The sequence below is a fragment of the Ornithodoros turicata genome, chromosome 1 (genome assembly GCF_037126465.1).
Source record: "Ornithodoros turicata isolate Travis chromosome 1, ASM3712646v1, whole genome shotgun sequence".
In the NCBI taxonomy this organism is placed as follows: domain Eukaryota; kingdom Metazoa; phylum Arthropoda; class Arachnida; order Ixodida; family Argasidae; genus Ornithodoros; species Ornithodoros turicata.
In genome coordinates, this window is record NC_088201.1 from 91,831,875 (window position 1) to 91,843,769 (window position 11,895).

General features: G+C 47.1%; 3 non-coding genes across 3 annotated transcripts; all 3 read right to left on the reverse strand.

Annotated features, from left to right (window-relative positions):
• Positions 1 to 4,761: 4,761 nt before the first annotated feature.
• Positions 4,762 to 4,833, reverse strand: Trnap-agg (transfer RNA proline (anticodon AGG)). The gene has a single exon. It is a non-coding gene; the product is annotated as a tRNA-Pro (tRNA).
• A 6,518-nt stretch (positions 4,834 to 11,351) lies between these two features.
• Positions 11,352 to 11,427, reverse strand: Trnap-agg (transfer RNA proline (anticodon AGG)). Its single transcript has one exon. It is a non-coding gene; the product is annotated as a tRNA-Pro (tRNA).
• Positions 11,428 to 11,731: 304 nt separating this feature from the next.
• On the reverse strand, positions 11,732 to 11,807 carry Trnap-agg (transfer RNA proline (anticodon AGG)). Its single transcript has one exon. It is a non-coding gene; the product is annotated as a tRNA-Pro (tRNA).
• Positions 11,808 to 11,895: the final 88 nt, after the last annotated feature.

Consider the following 11,895-nt stretch of genomic DNA (forward strand, 5'->3'; position numbering starts at 1 on the left):
AATTGCGCTTCAGTGCAGTCTGGAAAAACGTGTTCTATCGTTTCCGGCACCTTGCAGAGCCGACAGTTTGTGTTCTAGGGAACAAAGAAGCCTTTATCTTGAAGCCATACTTTCACGGGCAGCGTGTTTGAGTGTAGCTTGAAAAAGAACGTTTTCAACTTTGCTCTTATTTGTATCCTCTTAACTCTCAGTAAGATATCCTTTCCTGGCCACTCATCCGGCACCTGCCTGTACAGTGGCACAGGGAATAATACATTCGTCAAATCTTGGTATAGTTTTTTCTTTGACACCGTGAAGATGTACTCTGCAGAAAACCTCGCACCTAGGAAACTGATGCTATCCACAACTTCCCTATAAAATCCACTCAGCTGCCTATGTTCCAGGTGAATCGCTACGGTGTACTGGGGTAAATAGTATACCGTTTCATCTCCTCTAGTAGGGGATGCTTGATTTCCCTAAAGGAGGTTAATCGCATCAGTATTTGCTTGATAAACAAGTGCTGGAGACCTACGCCATCGTCTTTCACTTTTTTGAACAGGTTTTCGCGTCTCATAGGTTCAAAGCTTGAGCCCCAAATAAGCGTCGCGAAAATGCGGTGAAACTCCTGCACTTTTTTCCGACTGCACTGGAGCACTTGAAGCAAGTACACTAGTTTTGCAACGAGAAAGACATTGCATACATTGGCTTTTTCAAAAATAGATATCTGTCGCTGCTTCCACATCAAAGCACGCTTCTTCACTTTATTCTTTACATCCGACCACAGGGCGTTCGAGTTTCTGCTCATTTCTAGAGGTACTTCAAGATATGTGGGATACGTTGTTTGCCATTTTACGTCTCCTTCACTTCACTGCTGGTCAGTATGAACCCTTTCACCTCTGGAGATGCTATTACGTTCTTACACAGTGGCTCGAGATATAAATCAAAAAGTAAGGGTGACAACGGACAGCCTTGCCTTACGGAACACTCAACTTTGATGGCACTTGTTAGCGCATTGTTGATTACCAACTTTGTTGTAACCTGGGGGTAACACATTTGTATCCTTTTAACGAACGCACTTCCGAAATTCACAGCTTTTAGGAGTGTAAATAAATACGCGTGCTCAACGCGATCAAACGCTTTCGAGAGATCTACCTGGAGGAGTGCCACGTGCTCTCCTTCGTACCTGCAATAATCTAATATTGTCCTGGTCACGTGTATGTTCGTTTGTATATTTCGTCCCTTATCGCACATGTTTGGTGTTCACCCTACAAGCAGTCCTATAACACTCTGCAGTCTCGAAGCTAGGACCTTCGCATAAATCTTGTAGTCTACGTTGCATAACGTGATTGGTCGATAGTCACTGACACTTCGAACACGTCTCTCTTTGATGTCCTTTGGTATTAGTACCGTATGTGTTCTTCTAAATGATGCTGGTAGTTCTCCTCTTTCTCAGCTTCTGAATAAATCCCTGTGAGTATTTTTGCCACTGTTGTCGTATGTGCCTTATAAAATTCGCTCCCGATACCGTCTGGCCCAGGGGTTCTGTTTACAGATAGTTGCTTGATTGCTGCTTCGACTTCTTCAACAGTGATTTCTTTTTCCAACATTTCTCTTTCTTGCTTCCCTATTTTTGGCATGTTTTGAATGATTTCTCTCATCTGTGTTTCATCACTTATCCGCTTTTTCCCCAGCAAATTTGTATAGTACTCTTCAAAGCATTTTCGAATGTCCTCCTCTGCAGTAATCAGTTTGTTCTGGTGTTCGATTTCTTTCACCCTTTTCTCGTCACATGGCGTTTTTCCAGAAGAAGAAAACGTTTGTCGGGAACTCCGTCGGGGATATAGATCTGCGTCCTTGATCTAATTTTTGCTCCTTCGTACTTGTTTTGACTTATCAGTTCCAGCCGGAGTTTTACAGCTTTGATTTCTTCGCAATATTCCCCTGGATTTCGGCATTCCGCCTTCGTTAGTTCGAACAAGGTTTTACTTAACTTGCGTTCTTCATACATAATCTTGTAAGATCTAATGTTGCTTCGTTCTGTTGCAAATGACCTCACATCCAGCTTGAACTTTTTCCATTCTTCCGTCCAATTTTTTCGGCATGATAGAATTTCGCCCATCTTCTGGCTGATAAATCCTAAGAACGTGTCATCCTTGAGCAGTTCTACATTTAATTTCCATAGTCCCCATCCTTCTTGCTTGCGCTTCCACACTTGGAAGTTGTTTGTGTTAGCTGTCACTAGGCAATGATCACTGAAGCAAGCTGGGTGTACTTCGTATCGCGTCGTGGTCCATCGCTTACTTAGCGCAAAATATATGCGATCCAGCCTAGCATTTGCTCCTTGCTGAAAATGCGTGAACTTGACTCCTTTATTTGACGGTCCGTACAAGGAAGCATCACTCATATTAAAGTCAGTTATTAACCTTTCTAGCGCAATAGAACTAGGGTCTCTTTTCTTGTCTGTTCCACTTCTATCCTCGCTCTTCAGGGTGCAGTTGAAGTCACCAAGCATTACTGTATTCATCGTCCGACCCATGTATTTTCTTAAGCTTTCAAAGAACTCTGCACGTTGATAGGGGTCATTCGGTGCGTACACCGCTATAATCCGCCATGCCTCTTCTCCAATTAGTGCGTTGAGTAGTGCTGCTCTCCCACGGTCGTCTACAGCGTGATATACAGGTGTATATGTTATATCTTTGCTTACCATCAAAAAAACACCCACAGCATGACCTACGGCGTGGCTAACCACTACTTCGTATTTCGGCAGAAATAAGTATTTCAGTGCTCTCTCAGTGTCCTCGACTGCCTCTATTTTAGTTTATTGAATTGCTAGAATGTCTATGGGTGGCACATTTTCTAAATGTCGCTTAATCTGGTACTGTTTTTTCCTGGAATTGAGGCCGCGCACGTTTAGCGTCCCGGAAGTAATTTGTTTATCACACAACAACTTTGCTTGCTCTTGAGCTTTCATCTACATAGCACTAAAGCAACATCTCCCCAAACACAACAGAACATTCCCATCACTATTAAGGAAACACATCATCCGCTTACCTATTTGCGTACACAAAAGTACACGCGGCACTCACACTGCACTTCTTTCTTTATGGTTCACCTTTCTATCCAACATTACACTTACGAATTCAAGAATCCCACATCTTCCAGTTGCGACTTTCCAACTTCCGTGATGTCCGCTGTGATATTTGGTCGCCCCTCTTTTCTTCGCTGTTGCAGTTTCAAATCCATCGTCGTCATGCTTTCCTTTATCTGTGCCCTCGTTTCCATCCGTGTCGCCTTTCCTTTTCGTTTTATCCGCCTCCTTATCTCTCTGGCTTTCATTTCCGGGGATTTGAATTCCAGATGTAGTCTCTGTCCCTTTTTTCGGTGGGTTAGATGCATTATTCTCTCCTGTCTCTTCTGAAGCTCTTTCATTGACCTGCTGCCCTTGAATGTCAGCTCCACAGCCACTTACTTCCTCTACATCCATAATGTAGGAGTCCTTAATAGCGTCGTCAGCTCCCCTGAGTCGGGAGGCGTATGTCGTTACGCATTCTTCTTCCTCATGGCCAAAACGTCTGCAGGTTTTACACCATGGTGTATGGCACTGCTTCCGGATGTGTCCTATAGCCTTGCACCTTAGGCACAACGGCGGTCGACCAGGAATGTCAACTAATACTTGGCAGCCTGACACGAACATCATGTGCGGTAGACCGTCCGTGGTTACGCCTCCTTTCAACGTTATGGTCACATGCCGCGTCGTGGTTTCTATACCTTCGAAAAACGACGTCGTCCATCGCTGCCTCCTAATGTTTGACACTTTCCCGTATTTGACAAATGCATTAGCAACTGACTCATTTGGCACATGTTGCGGAAGCCAGTGGATTTTCATTTCCACTTCCTTTTTATTCGGATCTATTTTTATGCATTTCTTGCCCTTCACAGTTATTCTTTCTGTTCCAATAACTTTTCCTTGGATGCACCGGTGTGGAACGTAATGGCCCAGAGGTGATTAAATTGGAACCCTCCAAATGCGAACACATCTTCCTTTTGCACAATGCCTTGTAAAGCTTCCCCAAAATGCTGCACGTTGTAGGGTCGGCCGGACGGATCCGCGTGTAAGAACAAGGTGTTCAAAGAAACAGTACCTGAAGGAACAGCAGAAGGCAGGTCCGTATTTTCCTGGCTAGGCCTAGCCGTCACACCCGCTCTCGGGGAGCTCATGATCCACACACCTGCTCGCTATCGCGGCCAGAAGCATACTTTAGACCAACGAGCCAACGCGTGATTGAGTTCTCGAACTATTACACAAACTCATTGTTATCCGCAGAGAAAATATGTGGCCGTCACGGGGTGGAACTGGCGCTTTAGGAAGCACATCAGACAATCCAACACAAAATTGAGGGCAGGTCCGGAATTTGAACCCGGCACCTCTCGCACCCTAACCGAGAATCATACCCCTAGACCAACGAGCCAACGCGTGATTGAGTTCTCGAACTATTACACAAACTCATTGTTATCCGCAGAGAAAATTTGTGGCCGTCACGGGGTGGAACTGACGCTTTAGGAAGTACATCAGACAACCCAACACAAAATTGAGGACTCGTCCGGGATTTGAACTTGGGACCTCTCGCACCCTAAACGGGAATCATACCCCTAGACTAACGAGCCGAAGTGTGATTAAATTCATTACAGACACTCGTCCTTATTCGCAGAGAAAACATGTGGCCGGCACGGGGTGGAACTGACGCTTTAGAAAGCACATCAGACAACCCAACACAAAATTGAGGGCTCATCTGGGATTTGAACCCAGGACCTCTCGCACCCTAAGCGAGAAGCATACCCCTAGACCAACGAGCCGACTTTTTTTTTTTTTCACCTTTATTTTTCAGAGCTTACTACTCTGAGTCACGTACGACTCAATAACTCACAATACCATACACAATACGACACAATCACAGAAAGAGAATACGGTGTTTCTCCTCTATACCGGACACGTTAATAACACAACTTCTACAAAACATTCAGCCTTTCGCAGACTGTATCTAACCACTCAGGCACTTCTAAGAGCTGAGTACAAGCTAACTTTACCTGCAGTAGTTCGGCTTTGAAATATTTCATAGGAGGACACAAGGCCTCTTCATTCCTATCGGCCAACGAGCCGACGTGTGATTGAATTCTCGATTTATTACAGACACTTGTCCTTATTCGCAGAGAAAATATGTGCCCGTCACGGGGTGGAACTGACGCTTTAGGAAGCACATCAGACAACCCAACACAAAATTGAGGGCTCGTCCGGGATTTGAACCCGGGACCTCTCTCACCCTAAGCGAGAATCATACCACTAGACTTTTCTTTTAAACCTTTATTTGACTTTACTTTTGTGATAAAAACCTACATAAAAACCACGAGGCGTCTTCGCACGCGATGCTCCCAGAACTGTGGGGGTAGGCCCTGTTTGGTGGTCGCCTTAAACTTCCCGAGGTTTCCCCTTCCTGTGAAGTTGGGGGGACTTCTTAAGGTTCTTGTTGTGCCTGCGATCTTCCTCCTCAGCAGCGTCCTGAGGGCATCGTCTTCTGTGCCGTCCTCTAGAGCGTAGACAGCGGTGTGTATCCAGGTTAAGCTGTTGATGAAGTTAATCCAGGGTGTCTTGGGATTGGACTCGCATTCCGCAAGCGCCATCCGGAAGCGCCAGAGGGCGTGGAGCCCTACGGTCACTAGAGCTGCTGGGGTGTTGTTGTCTTCACCATCCTTCGAAAACCAGGTATTTCAGTGAGGTCCAGTCAATATTTACATCGAGGCCAGTGTAGAGTCTAAACTCCTCCCAAAAGTCCCTTGCCCTTTTGCAGTTCACGAAAACGTGGAGCAGCGTTTCTTCTGCTGTGCACAGATCGCAGTTAAGGGACCACGCCACAAATAACTTCTTTCGTTGCAGCCACGCTTTTACAGGAAGCACCTCGCAGTGGAATTTCACGAAAAAATATTTGCTACTGGTTGGTAGAGGAAGCTTTCGGAGTCTTCGGAAAACGTTTTCGGCCTCTTTGCGGAGTGCTATCTGGCGGTATAGGGGATACGGAAGAAGGGACTCGATTGTGTCCCAATAAAGCATTTTCTTTTTCACTTTGCATAAGTAGTCCCAAGATAAACGATCTTCAAAGAACTTGATGGCAGCTCCGACTTCTTTGTAGAAAGTCCCAGTTTGTTTCCTGGTCGTGTGGGCATCCACCCTCACAGTCCAACTTTGCAGGTAGTCCGCACTGAAGGTTCGCATGCAGGTTCTGAGGAACGCATCGTTTTCATCCCTGAAGTAGATGAATCTCTGGATCTTCAGCTTGATGTCAAGGTTCACAAGCTCTACGCCGCCCTTCTTTAGATTCCAGAACAGGTTCGTTCGCCGCATTCCTTCCATAGGAGAGTTCCAAATGAATGTTGCACAAAGTCTATGGAACCTGCCTACCATTGCGCTGCTATACCTTGTGCACTGTGCTGTGTATAGTAAAACAGGGTACAAGCAAGTGTTGCAGATGTACGCCTTGTTGAAGAGTGAGATTTGCTAGCCATGCCATGGGCTGAGCGCTCCTCGAAGGCCGTTCACCTTGGGTCTCCACAACTGTTCCTTAGGTTTGTGAAGGTCGAAGGGGACTCCAAGATACTTGTCGAGTGTTGTTTTCCAGTGTATCCCGAGGAAGAAGGTCGGTGCTACGTCCCACGGCCCTAGCCACGTTCCTATAGTCTTCTCGACATTTAGCTGCGCTCCAGAATGCTTCGTAAACTTTTTTATGACTTGGAGCGATTCGCCTACACTTTCTCTTGATGTGCACACCATCACTACGTCGTCGGCGTACGCTAACAGCTTAATGTTTTCTGATCCAATTTGCAGACCCTTGATACGTTGGTTTGCGATTATGTTACGACAGAGCGGCTCGAGATAGGCTGCAAAGAGCAGTGGGGAGAGTGGGCACCCCTGCCTAACTGATGAGCGAATGTCTGTAGGTTTGCTCAGTTTGCCGTTTACTAGTAGCCTGGCGCTGATGTCGGCGTAGCACACTTTCACCCAGTTCTTCAGGTAGTCTTCCACACACTATGTACAAGGCAAATATCTTACAGCGTGGTGACCATGAGCTCGGCGGGGCTGGGCGACGATGACCAGGGTCCAGACGTTCCTGCAGCAGATGCCCCCGCTCAAGCTACCCTCGAATTGCATGCGGCGGCTTAAATAGGCCGAAACTGCCCACTGCGCAACAATCTCGCGCTCCAATGAAAAAGCATACATGAAAACGAAACCAATCACTTAACTGGTTTAAATAATATAGGTTGCGCACGTGAGAAAATACCGAGAACTTGAACTTAATCTACCGGGCCCATCCGCCATCTTGAACACGTCGCAGTTTCCCCCGTGCTTAGGGATCAGCGGATTACCTATTGACGCCCACAAAAGCGTGCCCAGCAAGTGGGTCACTTTCGCTTCGAGTCCCCATACAGCAGCGGAATGCTGGCGCCAACGGCGACGCAAGAAGCGGGCCAAAGGGGCTCTTACAATAACGGGGAGCGTACCGTGTTACACGTTATATAACACGGGACTTTTAGCGGGCAACTCTTACACTTCCAATACTTCTGCCTTTGATACCGTACACCTGGTGGTGTCCGATGACGCTACGCAGACAGACTTCTAGTCGGATGGCAAGGACTTTTGCGAGTATCTTATAATCCGTGCTTAGAAGGCTGATAGGACGGTAGTCATTCACCGCAGCTGCTTCCCCGTCGTTGGCCTATTTCTTCGGAATAAGCACGGTAAAGGACTGGCGCATCGATGGTGGAAGCAGCTTGCGCTTTCCGATGTCTTCGTACACTATCTTCAGTATGAATGACAGTGGCGTTGCGAATTTCTTATAGAAAAGAGATCCGATTCCGTCAGGCCCAGGAGACTTATTAGGACCCAGTCTCTTGATGACTTTCTCTATTTCCTCTACTGATATCTCCTCGTTCATTGACTTCGCTAGCTGTTCGTCCATTTTAGGCAAAGTATTTAAGGTCCTTATCAAGTCAGGACCTTCTTCAGCGCCTGTCGAAGCGAAGAGTTCACTGTACTTTGCATGGAACGCCTCTTCTATCGCCTCTTGCGACTCTACTATCCTACCCGAAACGTTCAGGGCCGAGATGGTGTTGCCGTATGCTCTTTCTCCCTCCCGAATAAGAAAGACTTTACTTGGCTGTTCATCCCGGGAAATGGCCTCCAGTCTACTTCTGACTTGAGCGCCTTCATACCGTCTTTCCATAATATCAAGAATTTCTTTCTTCAGATGTCGTATATCTTCTATGTAGCACCCCGGGCTACGGGTTTCTTCTGCTATGAGCAAACGCAGATCCCTCATCAACGTCTTGGTTTCTTCTCTTTCTTTATGTTTCTTCAGCTGGCTATACTTTATAGCTTTATTCTTTATCTTCCCTTTTAGGACCTCCCACGATACTGCATCCACTTTCCCGTTATCCAGGTAATCCCTTATATCACTTTCCAGTTCGATCCTGAACTCCTCATCTTCCAGAATGCTCTCATTCAGTTTCCAGGATCTAGCTCTAACGTTATCTGTTGGACCTTCCTGTGCTCTCTTACCATTCCAGTTGATTTCCACGCTCACCAAGCCGTGGTCAGTAAAAGCCACCGGGCTGACCTTATAGTTACTTGCCAAAGTGTCCCACTCCGTTGAGAAATAAATTCTGTCGAGCCTCGCGTGCGACGCTCCTTGCCAGTGGGTGTAGCGCAAGTGTGGTCAGTGTGGTGCTTCTCTCCCGTGTCCACTAGGCTGAAGTCCCGCAGCAATCTCTTCAATTCCGTCACACTCGGATCCCTCCTTAAAGCGTAGCTGCAGTCTGTTCTACTCGTGACGACATTAAAATCTCCACAGATAGCGACTCTAGCGGGGGTGTCTACCAATACTCGAAGCTTTTTGAAGAACTCTTTCTGCTCTTCGTTTTTATTTGGTGCGTAGGCACAGACCACCCGTACCAGATGATTGTACACGAGAAGATCAACAATTGTAAACCGGCCCCTTTGGTCCAGTATGGTGTCCACTACCTTGAACCTCCGCTCTCTTCTCACCAGAATCGCTGTCCCTGCACTATGTCCCTGGCCGGTGGAGTGGTAATAACAAAACGTGTGTTTGAATAGATTAATCAATTCTTTCTCTTGGTCCACCGTCGAAATTTTTGTTTCCTGGAGGCAGATTGTGTCCAATTTGTGTAGATTTATTGTTTCCAATGTCCATTGTTTTCTGTTGCATCGGATAAGCCTATAAGTGTTCAACGTTCCAATCTTTATCTTCTTCATGGTAACAATCCAGAAGGTGCTAGACATTTCCGAAGGCCCCCTTGTCGAGCTGTGATGCCCCTACCTCTTCAAGCTGCATTACTTGTCTTAGCGCATCGCTCTTTTTCCACCGGTTCTCTTGCCTGGCTTCCCATCTTTGTTCCTTCAAAGTTTCTTTTCCTTTGGTTTTAAGTTTTTCTAGTCGTTTCCTTTTGACCGTATTTTCTTCAACTTCTGTCATATCCAAATCACTGTTATCTGCATTCTCGTCGTTCTCCTTTTCTATCTGTGGTTGCGTCGTGGTGGGCGTTTCAACTTCAGCTCCAGACTGATCTCCTTTCTTATCGTCTGCACTGGCTTCTTCGCTCCTTTCAATTTCATCCTCGTCCATCAGATGCTCCCCGATTACGTCGGAATCTTGACCTTTTGTCTTGCTTGCATACGTTTGCACGCATTCTTCTGCCTCATGACCGAAACTTTTGCATTCTTTGCATCGAGGTGTTTTACACTGACTTCTTATATGCCCTACCTGTTTGCACCGCAAACAAAGAGGCGGTTTTCCCGGCGCTGCTACGAGAATGGGGTCTCCCCTTATATAAATCATGTACGGGATGTGGTCCACGCTCAAGCTTTCCTCGAGGCGCAGTTTGACAATCCTCGTTGTGGTTTCTATTCCCGCAAATTATTCAGAGCACTTCCATTTCTCCCGGACAATTTCTTTTATTTCACCATAATCTCTCATGGCCTCGTGGATGGCCTCGTTGGGAAAGAGACTCGAGACCCAGTACAGCTTTATCGATATCTCCTTTGCGTGCGGGTCAATTATTACACACCGTTTCCCCTTCACCAATATTTCTTTCCGTTCGATTAGTTTGTTTTTCTCTTTCTCACTGTTGAACGATATGGCCCATACATGGTTGAATCGGTACGCTCCAAAGGTCACAATAGCCTTGCGCTCTACAACTTGCCTCAAAGGCTCGTCAAAGTCAAGAATCTTGTAGGGCTTCGCCGATGGGTCCGCATGCATATGCAGAGTATTAGCAGAAAGGTTACCTGCGGTAATCGTGGGCAGTATTAAGCGGTAACCGCATACGACGATTTCTCGACGAAAAAACGGCCAACTTCCCCACCGGCATGACAGCTCGACGGAAAAACGGCGGGATGAGCCGCATGCACAGATTTCCACTGCGGCGGACGGTGGCTTTCCTAGCGGGCGTTTCGTTAGTCCGTGTTAAATTTTGACTTCAAATTAACTGATAAATATTTTGCTACACATAGAAAAGTTATAGTGACACACAGAATAGTTCTTGCGGTCTATGCATATTCTCGAAGCAAGCGCTACAAAAGCGCCCTCAGACAGCAGCGAGCGGACGACAGCATCCTTCCCACCTTCCCACTTCCCAGGTTAGCCATACGGGCATCCGAAATGCCCGCCACATGTTCGGCACATCCGCTCGTGGAACGACAGCGCGCGGAGCGGTCCTATTGGCTGCCGTCGAGCGGCCGCTTCCGCCGAATTTTTCTGTCCACCGCTGTCGTCGAGAAATCGGTGAAGTTCCCATTGCTCGCGTCGGCTCACCGGAAAAACGGTGACGGTGGCCGTTTTTCCGTCGAGAATTCGTCGTATGCGGTTAGCGCTTTAACCTGTAGTCGCTGTCGTTCATCTTAGGCCTAGTATCCACCCGGCCTGACGCCGTTGAAACCGCTCGCTCCGAACTCATCATGCATCCGTGAATCATACCCCTAGACCAACGAGCCGACGTGTAATTGAATTCTCGATTTATTACAGACAGTTGTCCTTATTCGCAGAGAAAATATGTGGCCGTCACGGGGTGGAACTGACGCTTTAGGAAGCCCATCAGACAACCCAACACAAAATTGAGGGCTCGTCCGGGGTTTGAATCCTGGACCTCTCGCACCCTAAGCGAGAACCATACCCCTAGACCAGCGAGCAGACATGTAATTGAATTCTCGATTTATTACAGACAGTTGTCCTTATTCGCAGAGAAAATATGTGGCCGTCACGGGGTGGAACTGACGCTTTAGGAAGCCCATCACACAACCCAACACAAAATTGAGGGCTCGTCCGGGATTTGAACCCGGGACCTCTCGCACCCTAAGCGAGAACCATACCCCTAGACCAACGAGCAGACGAGTAACTGAATTATCGATTTATTACAGACAGTTGTCCTTATTCGCAGAGAAAATATGTGGCCGTCACGGGGTGGAACTGACGCTTTAGGAAGCCCATCAGACAACCCAACACAAAATTGAGGGCTCGTCCGGGGTTTGAATCCGGGACCTCTCACACCCTAAGCGAGAACCATACCCCTAGACCAGCGAGCAGACATGTAATTGAGTTCTCGATTTATTACAGACAGTTGTCCTTATTCGCAGAGAAACTACGTGGCCGTCACGGGGTGGAACTGACGCTTTAGGAAGCCCATCACAAAATTGAGGGCTCGTCCGGGATTTGAACCCGGGACCTCTCGCACCCTAAGCGAGAACCATACCCCTAGACCAACGAGCAGACGTGTAATTGAATTCTCGATTTATTACAGACAGTTGTCCTTATTCGCAGAGAAAACACGTAGCCGTCATGGGGTGGAACTGACGCT